At 44.7% G+C, this 14,363-nt stretch overlaps 1 protein-coding gene across 1 annotated transcript in view; it reads left to right on the top strand.

Annotated features, from left to right (window-relative positions):
- LOC140689642 (uncharacterized) overlaps positions 1–14,363 on the top strand; it is a 227,539-nt gene that overhangs the window by 14,511 nt on the left and 198,665 nt on the right. The window contains exons 2-3 of the mRNA XM_072950623.1: positions 7,511–7,922; positions 8,570–8,640. The gene's annotated coding sequence lies outside the window, so the exon portion shown is untranslated. The remainder of the gene's footprint in view (positions 1–7,510; positions 7,923–8,569; positions 8,641–14,363) is intronic.

The raw sequence follows: 14,363 nt of genomic DNA, 5'->3' as shown, positions 1-14,363 counted from the left end.
CTCTGATTTCAAAGATACTACAAAGCTGCAGTAAACAAAGGAATATGGAACCGCAGCAGCCAGGGCAGCCAGAGAGTCACTGAAGTGCTCTCATTCTCGTGGCTCTGCAGGGATTTAACCGCCACCATGTCAAGCAAAAGAGCGAAGACCGAGACCACCAGGAAGCGCTCTCAGTGTGCAGCTTCCAACGTGTTCACTATGTTTGACCAGTCACAGATTCAGGACTTCAAGGAGGCCTTCAAATATGACTGATCAGAACAGGGATGGTTTCATAGACAATGAAGATTTGTGTGATATGCTTGCTTCCCTGGGGAAAATCCAGCTGATGAGAGTAATGGATGACATGATGAATGAGATTCCAGGTCCCATAAATTCCACCATGTTTCACATGATGTCCGATGAGAAGTTAAATGGCACAGATCCAGATGTCAGCAGAATTGCTTTTGCTTTCTTTGATGACGAGGAAGTGTCGCTTTGTCTCTCGACAGGATTCAGGTTTCTGTAACACAATGACTACTTTAATTAGCTTTGATTCATTAATCGCTTCCTCTTCCACTTTGCTACCAAGTGGAGGAGGACTCCCAACCTCTTGTACAGCATAATATAAATGTCACAATAAATTTCTGTTGATTTCTTCACTGTACTTTTAAAATTAAAATAATAGACTTTATTTTTAGAGACTTGAGCAAAATACAGTGTATAGAGATTTCCCATATAATCACAGCCTTCCTTACATGTATATCTTCACCCATTATCCACAATCCCCACCATAGTGGTGTATTTGTTACAATTGATAAATCTACATTGACGCATCATTATCAATGTCCATAGTTTACATTAGGGGTCACTCTTGGTGTAGTACATTCTATGACCTTGAACAAATTTATATTGACAAGTATCCATTATTGCACTGTCATAAAAAGTTTGATGGCTCTAAAAATCCTCTGTAGTCCACCCACTCTTCCTTCTCCACCCCATAACTCATGGCAACTACTCATCTTTTTTGTTGTCTCCATATTTTTGCCTTTTCCAGAATGTCATAATTAAAATCATACAGTTTGTAGTTTTTTCAGATCAACTTGTTTCACTTAGTACTATGCATTTAAGTTTCCTTCATAACATTACATGGCTTGATAGCTTTTTTTAAAGTGCTGAATGATATTCCGTTGTTTGGATTTACCAGTTTTCCCATTCTCATAGTGAAGGTTATTTTGGTTACTTCAAAGTCTGGCAATTATGATTAAAGCTGATATAAACATTTATATGCAGGATCATTCAGATGACTAAAATGCCTTCCTTATATAGATTTTGTCTTTGTCCTTGTCCCTAGCTGATAACTCCCAAAAGATGGGAACATCTTTTGATAATATTTGGTCTCTTGTCCTCAGTTCCTGAAAAGCCATAAAGGAGAAACGGGTGTCTTGTTATTCATAACAAACGCCCTTCAACCACAAATAAATTTATGTTAATGAGGTGACTTTTTGAAAACTCCTAAAGATGGGGGTTGGTTGCTAGGGGAACAAACCACAAATAGAGGGTTGGAACTTTCAGCCCCACTCCGTGATTTCTGGGTGGGGACAGGAGCTGGAAAATGAATCAATCACCAATAGCCAATTATTTAATCAATAATGCCTACGTAACAAAACCTCCATAAAAACTCCAAAGTAGGGGATTTGGAGAGCTTCCAGGCTGGGAAACCAGAAGGCGTCCATATACCACCACGCTATGTGGGCCCCGGACTCCGTGAGGACAGAACCTCCTTTGTTCTCTTCATCCGACCATTGATTTGTGTTCTTCAGTATGTATGCTTTGTTATAAACCAGTCGTCAAGAGTTTCCTGAGTTCTGTGAGCCCCTCTAGCAAATTAATTAAACACAAAGAGGGGTCATGGGGCCCTCCAGCCAGTAGCCAGTTGGTCAGGAGCACAAGTGAAAAGAGCAGCTAGTTATTGGCACCTAAAGTGGAGGACAGTCGGGTGGGTCTGTGCTCTTACCCAGTGGAATCTGGTGCTGTCTCTTGATAGGTAGTCAGAACTGAGTTGAGTTGTAGGACATCCAGCTGGGATAGGAGAATTGCTTGTTGTAAACTCACACACACACACACACACACACATTGGAAATTGGGATGCAGAACACTTTTACCTGCATTATATATGATAGCTCTAAATTTAATTTCTTGGGGAATAGCCATACTCTTTTCCATACAGTGATTGCAAAAGCTTACATTTCCATTAACAATGCACAAGTGTTCTTTTTCACCACATCCTAGCCAACACTCATCTCTTTCCTATGTCATAGTAGCTATTCTAACAGGTAAGAGGTGATAGAGAAGATTTCTCATTGTGGTTTTGATTTGCATTTCCCTGATGATTAGTGATGTTGAGCAGTTCTTCAAATCTGAGCAATTTATGTGTAGTCTTTGGGGGGAAAAATGGCTACTCAGTTCCTCTGGCATCTTAAAAACAGATTATTTTATTTGCATTTGAATTATGTGAGTTCCATATATATTTTGGAAATTAAACCCTTATCAGATAACATGCTTTTCAAAAATTTTTCCCCATTCATAATTTGCCATTTACTTTTTTGGTTGTAACTTTGTGCAAGCTGGTTTTTTTGTTTGTTCTTGTTTTTTTAATATTATAGCCTCCCTATTTACTCATGTTTTTGTTGCTTTTCCCTTTGGTGCCATACCCAAAAGAATCATTGGCAATGCTGAAGTCGAAAAGCTTTCTCCCTTTTTTATTTTAGAAGTTTTATAGTTTCATGTCATAGTTAAGTAATCTGTTGCAAGTTTATTTTTGAGTGGTGTAAGGTAGGGCTTTGGTTTTATTCTTTTATATGTGATTATCCAGTTTTCTCACACCACTTATTGAAGAGACTATTCTTTCCCAAATGAGTAAATTTGGCTCCACTGTCAAATATTACTTAATCATATATGAGAGGGTTTATTTCTGAGTTCTCCATTCTGTTCCATTGGTCTATGTGGCCAGTACCACAGTGTTTCAAATAGTATAGCTTTTAAATAGTGATTGAAAGAAAGTGTGATGCCTTCAGCTTTGTCCTTCTTTCATGATTGTTTTGGCTATCAGGGTCTTTTGTGGTTCTGCACCAATTTTAGGATTTTTTTTTTCTGTTTCTGTGAAACATGCCATTGGAATTTTTGAATCTGTAGATGACTGGATAGTAGGAACATTTTAACAATACTATTTCTTCCAAATCATAAACACAAGATATCTTTCCATTGATTTGTGTCTTTTTCAGATGACTCACTGTTAGTGTATATCAATGCAGCTGATTCTGTATGCTGATATTCAACCCTGCAATTTTCGTATTTGTTTATTAGTACTAACTGTTTTTTTGGTGGAATCTTTAGGGTTTTGTATGTGAGATAATAGCATCTGCAAACAAAGACAGTTTTACTTGTTTCTTTCCAATTCAGGTGCCTGTTCTTTCTCTTCCTTGCCTAATTGTTCTGGCTAGGAACTGGCTCCCTTGTAGCTATCCTATCTGACTTTAGTATCGAGATTATGCTGGCCTTATAAAATGAGATTGGGGATGTTTACTTTTTATTTTTTTAAAGTTTGAGAAAAATTGGTGTTAATTTTTCTTTAAATTTTTGATAGAATTCACCAGTGAAGACATCTGGTCCTGGATTTCTCTTTGTTGGGAGATCTTTAATGATGATTAAGTCTCCTTAGTCATTATTAATCTGTTCAGTTTTTTCTTGGTTAATTGTATGATTCCAGAAATGTATCCATTTCTTCTGGCTTAACCAGTTTGTTGGTGTGTAACTGCTCACAGCGGTCTCTTAGGATCATGGTAGTTCTGTGATATTATTGTAATGCCTCTTCTTTCGTTATCGGTTTTATTGATTTGAGTCTTCTCTCTCTTTTTAGTTATTACAGCTAAGGTTTTGTCAATTTAAAAAAATATTTTCAATAAAACCATATCTTCATTCATTGATCTTCATTCAATTTTCTATTGTTTTCTGGTCTCTTACTTATTTCTGCTGTGATCTTTTAAAATATATTTTCTTCTGCTAAAGTTGTGCTTTGTTTGTTACTAGTTTTTTTGGTCCCTTGCAATGAAAGTTAAGTAGTTAGTTTGAGATCTTGCTTCTTGATGTAGACATTTATTGTGATACACTTCTCTCTTACAACTGCTTTGACTGAGTCCTACAGGTTTTATTGTGTTGATTTTCCATTGTCATTTCTTTCAAGACGTGTTTTAATTTCTCTTTTTGTTTTTTCTTCTACCCGCCATCCTGGGACAGTCCTGTACTCTGGTCTCTGAGGTCAGAGATGCAGTGCTGTATGGGGAAGTCCTATACACAAGGCTTGAGGTCAGGGATGCAGCCCTATTCTGCGACAGCCTTGTGCACACGGCTCTGAGGTGAGGGACACAGCCCTGTCCTAAGACAGGCCTGTGCACAGGGCTCTGAAGTCAGGCTTACAGTCCTATGTTGGGAAAGTCCTGTGCACAGGACACCGAGGTCAGCGGTACCACCCTGTCTGGCGATAGTCCTGTGCAAACTACTCCGAGGTCAGGGATGCAGCCCTGTGTTGGGAAAGTCCTGTGCACAGGGCCCCAGGTCTGGGATGCAGCAGTACCCTAGGACAGTCCTGTGCAGAGGCCTCCAAGGTCAAAGTTGCAGCCCTATTCAGCCACAGTCCTGTGCACAGGGCTCCGAGGTCAGGCCTGCAGCCCTAACCTGGGACAGTCCTGTGGACAAGGCCCTGAGGTCAGGGATACAGACTTATCCTGGAATGGTCCTGTGCACAGGCCTCGAAGGTCAGGGTTCTAGCCCTATTTGTGAACAGTTCTGTGCACAGGTCTCCGAGGTCAGGCTTAAGCCCTAACCTGGGACAGTCCTATGCCTATGGCTCTGAAGACAGGGATTCAGCCCTGTCCGGCTACAGTCTTGTGCAAACGGCTCCGAGGTCAGCGATGCAGCCCTGCCCTGGGTCAGTACTGTGTATGAGGCTCACAGGTCAGAGGCGAATCCCTATCCTGAACATAATCTTGTGCACAAAGCATAGGGATCAGCAGTGCATCCTGTTGTGCAACAGTCTGGTACGCAGGGCCCCGATTCAGAGATGCCCCCATATCCTGGGACAGTCCTCTGCACATAGCTTAAGGTCATGGATACACCCCTATCCTCGGAGAGTAATGTGCACATGGCTCTGAGTCAGGGATGCAGCCCTGTCCTGGGACAGTCCTGTGCACAAAGCCATGAGGTCAGGGGTGCAGCCCTATCCAGGTGGTTTGGGGCAAGCTCACCTGGGGGCTGGGGGGGTGGAGTCAGTGTGTGGTGCTGTCGGGAGGACCTGCAGCACTGCACATGGTGTTAGGATGTTGGTATTCTGAGGGCAAAACAGAAGCACGTGAAACTCATCCAGGATGTCTCAGTTTTATCAGTAAGTTGCCAACAAAGCCATCTTCTCAGGTTAAAGAAGAAAGAGCAAGGTGATGACTGAAAGAGACAGAACAAGTTTACAGAGTCTCCTATGGGGGAAGAGTTAAGAATCCAATCAAAATGGATGAAAATATTAATCTATAGCCATAAGACCCACCCAAAGGAAGGTCCTTTCCTAGTTCACCCCGTGAACATGAATTTCTTATTTTCTCCATCACACTTAGATGACAGAACAGTTAAGAAATAGTAAGTACTACAAAAATCACATAGAATCAGTTCATGGTGAATGTAGAGTCTTAATGAATAATGGATTTTGTATGCGTGCGTCTGTGTGCGCGCGTGCATATAGTAGAAAAGAACGAACTTGACTCCGTATTACACCTGTTCCTTTGACTTTTACCCCTGTGCCCTGTTCCCTAGGCTTAGTCTTGCTGGCTCTGCACTCATGTAAAGACAACAAGTTGCAGAATAGAACGTAACATTTGTTTTGTTGGAGGTTTTGCAGGAACAGGATGAGCTGACCCACGTGGACAGCTGCGCTAGAAAGAATTCCTGCACCAAGAAGTTGCAACAACCAACCACACACACCGCCCCCACCCTTTTTTTTTGTATAAAAGTAGCCTGTGTTGTGATTCTGATTGGAGCAGGATAGCTCTGCAGGACATTAGTCTGCCATCCTCTGGGTCTGCCAGCTTTCCAAATACAGTCGCTATTCCTCGCCCCAACACCTCGTCTCCCGGTTTACTGGCCTGTCACATGGCGAGCAGAACGAGTTTGGACAGGATAACAATTTTACACCATGAATGGTTAACTATAATGACAACTCCCCACAGAAGACAGTTGTACATACTGACAAAATGTTGCTTTCCTCTCAACAGACTATGGAAAACACATTGCTTCTTCACTACAACCTTTGACTTTCAATAATTTTGGCTTAAAATAATTTGCAATTTGGAAATACACACACATACACAAACGTATCTTGCTAGCTCAGTTCAGGGAAAGCAAGAGTAATTCATAGAAACAAAACAAAAATATGTTTTCAAAATCACAGATGATTACGCACATTCATTTATTTGAGATACAATATTACAGAGACACTACACAGCAGTGGTTTTCAAACATTTTGTTTCCTGGGATACCTTGACACTCCTAAAATTTATTCAAGACTCAAGAAAAAATTGTATGTGAATTACATCTAACCATATTTACTGCATGAAAACTAAGAGGGTTTAAACAAATATGAATTACTTTGTAAAAAATAACAAGTTTTATGATGACAGATATCATACTTTACAAAAAAATCCCACAAAACTATTTTCCAAAAAACAATTAGTGAGGACAATGGCACCGTGTGAAATTTAGCAAATCTCAGTATCTAGCTGGAAAGATTCTTCTATCTGCTCTGCATTCAGTCTACTGTGGTATCACAGGGCAGGTCGCCTGTAGAAAACCCAACTGTACACTTGGAAGAGAGTGAGAGTGAAAATGGAAATAACATCGCCTTCTTATGAAAATGGCTTAGACCTCAGAGATCCCTCTACAGGGCACTGGGAACCCCCAGGGTGCCCCAGAGCACATTTTAAGAACCGATGCTCTGCAGAGCTGTGTGCAATGGCCATCCTTTCAGACACTGGGCACTTACACATCTCCATGCCTTCGTCATCATTGTTCACGGCAGGTTTGTCACAGGACTTGTTGATGGCAGCTCTGAAGTTCTCACTGCACCCCCTTCCTCAGATAATCCTCAGCCACGGGTGGTGGAAGGGGACACCCCATTCAGAGTCTCCTCGGTGACTGCCATCTGCAGACTCTCTAAAGAGCTCGACTTCTTCAGAGCCATGTTAGCCCCATGGGTCTGCTGGGGAAAACCTGGAGGTGTGCAAAGACAAAATGTCATTAGAATCAGTGGTGAAAATGACACACCCGAGTAGCTATGAATTGTGGGAAACATCATGGACATGAATGAATTTATATGTTCGATGTCAACTTCTGGACTGTGGCTGGCAAGATATAAAAGGTAAAAGAACAGTCAATCATTTTAAGTTTGCCCAAATATATATTAAATGTGGTCTGTTTTCTTTATTTTTTGTAGGAAAAACTGTTAACATCCATTTACTGGTCAACAGATGAAATCTTTGTCAAATCATTTGCTCCAAGTTGCATCAATAATCTGAAAGAACCAGAATAACCCAGAGGCTGGTGTGAAAAGCAGGGAGGAGGAGAGCTCAGGGACGTGACCAGGAGAAGCTTTTCAACTTGGCTGATACCATTTTTTGGCAGTTTAAAGTTACTGACGACAGAAGGTAAACTCTCATCTAAACGTGCTTCAGGCAGCCTCTTTCTCATTACAGTCAGGTTCACTCAACTTAGCAAATAAGAAAAGCACAAGAGACCACATGTCACCAGTGATATCAGGGCACTCTGGCTCCAGGTGGAACCTAATTCTGGAAATTGGACACATTCTCTGGGAAGAGCAATACAAGATGTGACCAGGAAGACACCAGGTGAGTAGTTTGTATCTGAATCACTATGCTGTACACCAGCAACTAACAGGACACTGTAAACCAACCATACTGCAATTAAAAAAGAAAAGAGAAAGAAAGAAAGAAAGAAACTATGTAGGGGCTGTCTCTAGGGAGAAGTACAGGAGGGAAAACCAAAGCTGGATGAGGACTTAGACGCCCAGGCCTGTGAATAACGTCTGCTTGAGAAATGGGGGAGGGACGGGGAGGAAGAGCAGCAGTGAGCGCGAAGGCGTCAGCAGGGTGGACGGCAGGGGCGACTCAGAGGATTAAAGCTTGGGCTTGGCTCCTGGAGGACCCAGCTGCACCAAGCGTTAGTGGACAATCGAAATGGATTTCTTTTTTTTTTCTTTGTAATTTTCAATTCCAATTTATTGACTGGTAGGCCACAGAGATTACTCTCACATGAATTAAGACATGATACTCTCAAGCAGATTTTGTTTTGGTGGTATGCATTTGGTGATTTGCATATACAATGATATTTACTCTATTTTAAAATATTATATTGGACTTTAAAATGGATATTTTTTAAAACCGAAGTACAGTCAGTTACAGTGTGTCCATTTGTGGTGTACAGCATGATGTCCCAGTCATGCATATATTCATTTACATATTCTTTTTGATTAAAGGTTATTACAAGATACTGCACATAGTTCCCTGTGCTATACGGAAGAAACTCAAAATGGATTTCTTTAACCAGGTAAGACAGCCTCATCCATCGCTGCTGACCTAGCACTCAAAGGTAGATGAATTTGGCCTCTAGATGAGTGAAAAACCAGCAACCACTAGCTGGGCAACCCAGGTTATAGAATGAGTTTTTACTTACATTGTCAAAATGACAGCTGCAAAGTAACAGGAGCACAGATGAGGCTGGACAGTTTATCTCTACGTGGGGCCGTCAGCCCACGTGTTGATAAATGATTAACGTGTAGCCTGGTAGGTTACCACCTAGAAGACAAATACTTATGACATGACCTTTCCATGGCTCAGTGTAAAACAGAATAAAAATTCAGTTGAGAGAGTCAAGACAGGAATTATCTTTTTAAGCCTCATTTACATGACATTTTCAGCTATAGGGCAGCTGTTAAAGTCAGTATGTTAAAGATGTAACATGGGCAGAAAGGCATATTAGATAATTCTAGTGAGGAGCTAATAGTACATAAATTACTATGCTTGGGAGAGAAAGGTGATTTATTTAACTTTCTCAATACCTGTGTGTATAATTAATTTATGACAAACATTCACATGTAATATTTCTCTCCAGGAGATCAGTCTTACATTTTTCTGTTGACAGCACTATGATTTTTTGATAAGGCCACGTTTTAAATATCCACAGAAGTCATGTCACAGGAAGGAAAATGAAGTTTTGTTCCAAAGAACTAAACAAACAGTAAGGAATCAGCCCCTCCCTCCCCAGCCTTCCCCACTAGCTGACAGGACAGCACGTCTGTCTCGCTTTTTCTTATTTTTCCCCCATTTCCCCTTCCTTTGTTTCCCTCTTCTTCTCCCTTCCCCTCCTTTTCAACATTTCCCCTCTGAGGTGCTTCTCCCTGGGCAGGGGCAGAGCAGGTCTCACCACCTGCCTGTCCCCGGCCCCCCGCCGCCCTATGGCAAGAGGGAACCCAGTCCCCACCTGGGCACAAGCGGCAGCTTCAAGTTCCCTGTCTTCATGGAACCGATTCGGTGAGTGACCCCCCAGCCGCAGCCATGCGTCCCGCCCTAGTGTCCTCGCCCTTGGGCCCCCTTCCCTCTCTTCTCCCTCCCCAGTCAGCCCCTTCCCCTTCCAGTGCACCCCACTGACCCCTCATCACCCCTGTGAGGCATACAGCTCTGCCAGGGAGGAGGTGAGGGAGGAGGAGAGGGAGGAGGAGCATTGAGAATATCTTTTTCCAAATAAGCTGGTGAAGGGTGAGGGGACTACCTCTGGATGGTGGGGAGGACCTGGGGTGAGGCAGGAGGGGTCAACTTGATTTGCAGAGGCTGTATCTTAGGACCTAGAAGGGCACAGACTGGAGGTGGGGACATGAGTGTGAGGAGAAGGAGCCTTGTCTTGGGGGGTTCGGATGTGGCAGGAGGTGGGGAGGCACTGACTGGGTGGGGGATCGGAGAGCAGGGGGAGTGGGGCTGGGGGCTGTGGCCTGGCTCTTGGTCCCTGGTGGTTCTGGTTGGGTGCCAGGACCCGTCGATGGCAGGATGGGGACCTTAAGGATGGAAACCCCGCGGGGCGGGTAGGGGGTGGGGCGGTGCCGTCCCACCGCCAGGCCCCGCCCCCCCAAGACGGGCCCCAGTCCCCACGTCCGTCCGCGCTGGGGGCGGGAGGACGAGGGGCGTGCACGCGCGCGTGGACGGACAGACTCGGGGACGCGGACCCCCCAGAGCGTGTGGAAGCCGGGCGGGAGCCCAGCGTTCCCGGACCAGCTCCCGGAAGAGGAACGCGGCCTGGGGTCTGGGCCGCCGCTTGCTGTGCCTCCGCTGCCGTCGCCGAGCAGGTAAGGGGGCGCTGGTGGGGGCGCGAGGGCGGGGAGCCGGCGGGTGGGGCGGCCTGGGCTGCGCGTTGGGAGAGGCTCGCGGGTAGCGGTGCGTGGTTGAGGCCCGGGCTGCGCGACCCGTTAGGATCCTGAAGTAGGTCGGCGCCACCGCGCGGTTCGTGGTGCCCATCCCTCCCCCCCCCATTACTAGTCCGTGAACGCCGCCTCTTGTCTGCAGCTTATACCCGGGTTTGGGAAATCGGGTGCCGCCCCGGGAGATAGGAGGGAGCCGTTCCGCCAGGGAGCACCTCCTACTGGCCTTCAGGCCATGGCCTGCTCCGGGAGGCGCGTGCGGTGCTGTCAGGGTGCGGCGGAAGGGAGGGAGGTGCGGTGGCATCGGCGGCGGCGGCGGCGGCACCCCCGCGTGCAGGAGAAGGGTCTGCTTTTGGGAGCGGGGTGTGCCCTTGGGAGCCTGTGAAATTGCTCCTGTCTCCCCCGCGTCCTGTCCTGGGGGCCGGCTCTGCTTCCCCATGTTGGCGGGGTGCACTTCTGGCCATCAGCCTGCTCTTGGGAGGCGGGCGCTGTGCGGAGAGTGTTTGGGGGGGGTGGGTGGCGGGTGGGTGGCGGCGGCAGCGACAGGGAAATGAAAGCAAAAGCCCGCGCCCGCACAGGGCAGCCCCAGTCCCGCCATCGCCGCCGCCTCCCCCTGACAGCAGGGCTCCTGCCTTCCAGGAGCAGGCTGACCTGTACCCTGAGCCCCGCGAACCTGGGGCAGCGGAGGCGGAGGCCAGGACAGGCCGCGGGGTCATTTGAAACAATCCACAGGCTCGCAGAGGCGAACCCCTAAAGCCGCCGCTGCCGACACTGCCTCCGACCGTGCCGCGCCCGCATTTTGGGAGCAGGCTGACCTGGGGACGCGCCTGGGGCTGCAGAGGCTGCCCCCAGGCCGTGCCGCAGCGGGTGTGGGGGCAAATCGGCCAGTTCGCCAGGGGCGGCGCCCCTTTTCCGCCGCTGCCCCAGGTTCGCGGGGTCACTTGTTCCCAGGTCAGTGGGCCCCCGGAGGCAGGCGTGGTGCGGTTTGGGGGCGGCGGCAGAGAGGGGTGCTGATCCCCCCCCCCGGGGGAAGGGGCGATGGACTTGCTCCCATCTCCCCGTGGGCCTGTCTTGGCTGCGGCTTCTGCTGCCCCAAGTTCATAGGAAGCATGTCTTCCTGTCAGCCTGCTCCTGGGAGGAGGGCGCATTGCGGTCAGGGGGCAGCTTCTGCGGCGAGCAAGGACTTTCCCAGGACTGGGCTGTACTCAGGGTAACTCACTCTCCTTTCCTCTCTTGCTTCCTCAGTTGGTGGCTATAGCGGCTTTTCTGTTTTAGGTTATTACCTATACCGGGTATGGAACATAGGTTTCTGTGCTATACAGAAAAAGTTTTCTAAAAACTCTGTTTTGTATATCGTGGCTAACATTCGTAAATCTCAAATTCCCAAATTAATCCCTTCCCACCCCCTTTACCTGGAAACCATAAGATTGTGTACCAAGTCTGCGAATCTGTTTCTCTTTTGTAGGTGAGTTCGTAGTGTTGTGTTTTTCAGATTGCACGTATCCGTGATATCATATGGCATTTTTCTCTTTGTGGCTCATTTCACTTAGAATGATGGTCTCTAGGTTCATCCATGTTGCTGCAGATGACATTATTTTATCTTTTTTAAGGCAGAGTAGTATTCCATTGTATACATTAGACTTCTTTATCCAGTCATCTGTTGCTTCATTTAGGTTGCTTCCATGTCTTGGCTATTGTATATAGTGATGCTGTGAATACTGGGGTGCAGGTATCTTTTGCATTGGAGCTCCCTCTCAGTATATACCCAGAAGAGGGATTGCTGGATCATAGGGTAAGTTAATTTTTACAGTTTTTTGAGGCATTTGCATAGTGTTTTCCGGAATGGGTACACCAAAGTACGTTCCCACCAGCAGTGTAAGAGGGTCCCGTTTTCTCGACACCTTCTCCAGCATTTATCATTCGTGAACATGTGCGTGACGGCCATTCTGACCGGTGTGAGCTGATACCTCACTGTAGTTTTGATTTGCATTTCTCTGAGAATTAGTGATTTTGAGCATTGTTTTGTGTGCCTCTTGGCCATTTGTAGTCTTCATTGGAGAAATGCTCATTTAGGTCTTCTGCCAATTTTTAGATTGGGTTGTTTGTTTTTTGTTGCTAAGTTCTATGAGCTGTTAATATATTCTGGAAATTAAGCCTTTGTCGGTCGACTCATTTACAGATATGTTCTCCCATTCTGTAGGGTGTTGTTTCATTTTGCTTATGGTTTCCTTTGCTGTGCAAAAGCTTGTAAGTTCAGTTAGGTCCTGCTTGTTTCTTTGTGCTTTTTATTTCTGTTGCTTGGGTGGGCTGCCCTAGGAGATCATGGCTGAGAGGTTACGTCAGGTAGTGTTTTGCCTGTTTTCTTCTAAGATTTATAGTGTCTCGTGTGCATGTTTACGTCTTTAAGCCACTTTGAATTTATTTCTGTGTCGGGTGTGAAGGAGTATTCTAACTTCATTGATTTGCATGCAGCTGTCCAGTTTTCTCTACATCTTTTGCTGAAGAGACTGTCTTCCCTCCATGGTATGTTCTTGCCTCCTTTGTCAAAGATTAATTGAGCAAAAGTTTGTGGGTTATTTCTTGGGTCTCATTTGTGTTCCAGTGATCTGTATGTGTGTTTTTGTAAGAATACCGTGCTGTTTTGATTGTAGGTCTGTAATACTGTCTGAAGTCTAGGAGGGTTATTCCTCCAGCTTTGTTCTTTTTCTTGAGTAATGCTTCAGTAATGGTAGGTTTTCTCTGATTCCATATAAATTTTAAGATGATTTTCTCTGGTTGTGTGAAAGATGTCCTGCGTAATTTGGCAGGGATCTGCATTCAGTCTGTCGATGCCTCGGGGCAGGTATGGCCATTTTAACAATATTCTTCCAATACAAGGACATAGGCTATTTTTTGTTTTCTCTAAGTCCTCTTTAAATCCCTTAAGTGTTTAATGGGTTTCTGCATGTAAGTCTTTCCCGTCCTTGGTTAGATTTAATCCTAAGTATTTTATTTTTCAGATGCAGTTTTAAAAGGGAGTATTACATTCATGTGAAGGAATGCCACTGATTTCTGTAGGTCGATGTTTTATTCTGCTACCTTGCCAAATACTTTAATTAGCTTTAGTCATTTTTGTGTGGAGCCTTAAGGATTTTCTATAGATAGTATCATGTCATCTGCATATTATGACCATTTTACCTCTTCTCTTTTAATTTGGACCCCTTTTATTTCTTTTTGTTGTCTAGTTGCTATGTGTAGGACTTCCAATACTATATTGAATAATAGGGGTGAGAGTGGGCATCTTTGTCTTGTTCCAGATTTTAGTGCCATATTTTTCAGTTTTTCACTGTTAGTGCTGTGTTAGCTGTAGGTTTTTCATAAATAGCTTTTATTTTGTTCAGATATGTTCCCTCTATGCCCACTTTATTATAAGCTTTTATTATAAATGGCTGAATTTTGTTTTGCTTTTTCATCATCCATTGAGATGACCACATGGTTTTTGTCCTTTATTTTGTGAAGTGGTATATCACATTGATAAATTTGTATTTTGAACCATCCTTGTGTCCCTGGGATGAATCCAGCTTATGTTGTATGATGTTTTTTATGTGTTGTTGGATTCTGTTTGCTAATATTTTGTGGATGATTTTTAGATGTATGTTCATCAGTGATATTCACCTGTAATTTTCGTTTTTAGTAGTGTCTTTGTTTTGTTTTGGTATATGGGTGATGGTTCATAGAATGAGTTTAGGAGTATTCTTTCCTTTTCAATGTTTTTAGAATTTGAAAAGGATCGGTATAAGTTCTTTGTATGTTTCGTAAAATTCCTGAGTGAAGCCATCTGATCTGGACTTTTGTTTGAAGGGGGGTTTTGCTAATTTCTAGT

Source organism: Vicugna pacos, chromosome 27 (assembly GCF_048564905.1).
Source record: "Vicugna pacos chromosome 27, VicPac4, whole genome shotgun sequence".
In the NCBI taxonomy this organism is placed as follows: domain Eukaryota; kingdom Metazoa; phylum Chordata; class Mammalia; order Artiodactyla; family Camelidae; genus Vicugna; species Vicugna pacos.
The sequence above is the reverse complement of the archived record's forward strand: the minus strand, read 5'-3'. Positions and strand labels throughout refer to the sequence as shown.